This window comes from Nicotiana sylvestris, chromosome 3 (assembly GCF_000393655.2).
Source record: "Nicotiana sylvestris chromosome 3, ASM39365v2, whole genome shotgun sequence".
NCBI lineage: Eukaryota > Viridiplantae > Streptophyta > Magnoliopsida > Solanales > Solanaceae > Nicotiana > Nicotiana sylvestris.
Genome location: NC_091059.1, coordinates 73363180 through 73366011, shown reverse-complemented (window position 1 = coordinate 73366011; position 2832 = coordinate 73363180).

Below are 2832 nucleotides of genomic sequence, written 5' to 3'. Positions count from 1 at the left end.
CCAATTAACCATTTCCAACTCACTTTCGCCTCAAGGTGCCCGCGAGGGTTTTCACCAATAAGACTCTCTCATTTATTTTTCTCTCAGCTTCGTCGCCTTATGATGCCTGTGAAGGTTTTCACCAATAAGACTCTCTCATTTTTACTTTGTTTTCTTGCTTGAACCAGAGTGTTGCACCTATCATGAGTTACTTCTACCTGCTCAACTTGGTATTTCTCAAAAACTGATCAGAAGGTCTTTCTTTGGACCGTAATGTAGGCTTTTGGATTGGGTTAGAAAGAAAGGTATAAAAGGCTCAAATCAATTCAAAATGGGTTAATAATTACAGCTTTCGGAATCCAATTTTTCGCAACAATCACAACGTTTACCCTAGTTTCTTGATTGTGGACTTTTGGGTTTTATTTTGGTATGACTGAACCTCAGAGAGGCTGCCTACGTACCCTTTCGGGATCAAGTCGAACATAGTTCACTACATAGAGACTACGTTGTTATGTTTCTCTTCTTTCATTCTGTTTTTTTTTTCATTTTTCCTTTCTTTTCTTTCTTTTCCTTTCTTTTCTTTCTTTTCCTTTCTTTATTCCTTCTTTTCTTTTTCCCTTTTTTTTGATATCTGGCACCTGCGTTTCCTGATTATGCCGTTGATTCCGAAAGAGGGGTATGAACGAAAACAATTAAGGCTCAAAGGGGATAACGATGGATAAAGTGTTTAGATAGCAGAACAAAACGCCTTCGTCATTTCAATCTTTAAAAGGTGCCAAATACAAACAAGTACATTCAGAATAAAGAATCATACATAGTATCTCTTGACCGCATCAAAATTGATAGCCATTTCTACACATTTTCCTTCTATGTCTGTCAGATATAGTGCACCATTAGACAACACTCTGGTTACAACAAATGGCCCCTGCCAGTTTGGGGCGAATTTTCCTTTTGCTTCAGCCCAGTGAGGCAGAATACGTCTCAGCACTAACTGTCCGACTTCAAACTTCCTCGGACGCACTTTTTTATTGTACGCTCTTGCCATTCTTTGCTGGTACAGTTGACCATGACAAACTGATGCCAATCTCTTCTCGTCAATCAAACTCAACTGCTCGAGGCGGCTTTTCACCCATTCATCATCATCGATCTCAGCCTCCGTGATAATTTGCAGAGACGGGATTTCCACCTCTGCAGGTATTACTACCTCGGTGCCATACACCAATGAATAAGGAGTTGCCCCCACCAAGGTACGAACGGTGGTGCGGTACCCTAACAATGCAAAAAGGTAACTTCTCATGCCACTGTCTAGACCCTTCAACCATCTTCCGGAGTATTTTCTTTATATTCTTATTGGCTGCTTCAACCGCACCATTTGCCTTGGGACGGTATGGAGTAGAATGCCTATGGGTAATCTTAAACTGCTCACATGTCTCCTTCATCAAATGACTATTAAGATTAGCCCCATTATCCGTGATGATTACCTTTGGAATCCCAAACCGACAGATGATATTTGAATGCACGAAGTCGACTACAGCTTTCTTAGTCACAGACTTGAACGTCTTAGCTTCCACCCATTTGATAAAATAGTCTATAGCTACCAGAATAAACATGTGCCCATTTGATGCTGCTGGATCAATTGGCCCAATACCATCCATGCCCCATGCAACAAAAGGCCATGGTGCGGACATCGTATGTAGTTCTGATGGTGGAGAATGAATCAAATCTCCATGCACTTGGCACTGATGACATTTACGCACAAAACCGATACAATCCTGCTCCATAGTGAGCCAACAATAACCTGCTCGGAGAATCTTTTTTGCCAGAACGTACCCACTCTTATGCGGTCCACAAACTCCGGAATGTACCTCAGTCATGATAGATGTGGCCTGTATTGCGTCCATGCATCTCAACAACCCGAGGTTTGGAGTTCTTTTGTACAACACTCCTCCACTAAAAAAACCCGCTTGCCAATCACCGAATCGTTCTTTTCTGATCACTGGTGGCCTGTACCGGATATACTCCCATCCTGATGTACTCTTTGATATCATGGAACCACGGCTCGCCGTCGAGTTCCTCTTCTATCATATTACAGTAAGCATGCTGATCACGGACCTGAATCTGCAACGGATCAACATAAGCCTTATCTGTATGATGCAACATCGACGCCAAAGTAGCCAAAGTGTCGGCAACCTCATTATGAATCCTTGGAATGTGCCTGAACACTATAGACTGAAACCACTGACAAAGCTCATGCAGACATTGCCGGTACGGTATAAGCTTTAAATCCCGTGTTTCCCATTCTCCTTGAATTTGGTGTACCAATAAGTCCGAGTCACCCATGACCAAGACTTCCTGTACACCCATAGCTACAGCTAATCTCAATCCCAATATACACGCCTCATATTCTGCCATGTTGTTCGTACAGTAAAAACGAAGCCGAGCTGTAACAGGGTAATGCTGACCTATTTCAGAAATAAGTACCGCTCCTATTCCTACGCCTTTCATATTTGCAGCCCCATCAAAGAAAAGTTTCCATCCCGGCTTCTCAACTTGTTCCAATTCATCAATGTGCATCACCCCTTCATCAGGGAAATAAGTTTTCAAAGGTTCGTAATCTTCATCGATGGGGTTCTCAGCCAAATGATTAGCTAATGCATGTGCTTTCATTGCAGTTCGTGTCACATAGATAATGTCGAACTCTGTAAGCAGGATCTGCCACCTTACAAGCCTCCATGTGGGCATAGGCTTCTGAAAAATGTACTTCAATGGGTCCAAGAGAGATATGAGGTAAGTGCTGTAGGATGACAAATAATGTTTCAACTTCTGTGCCACCCAAGTTAGGGCGCAACATGT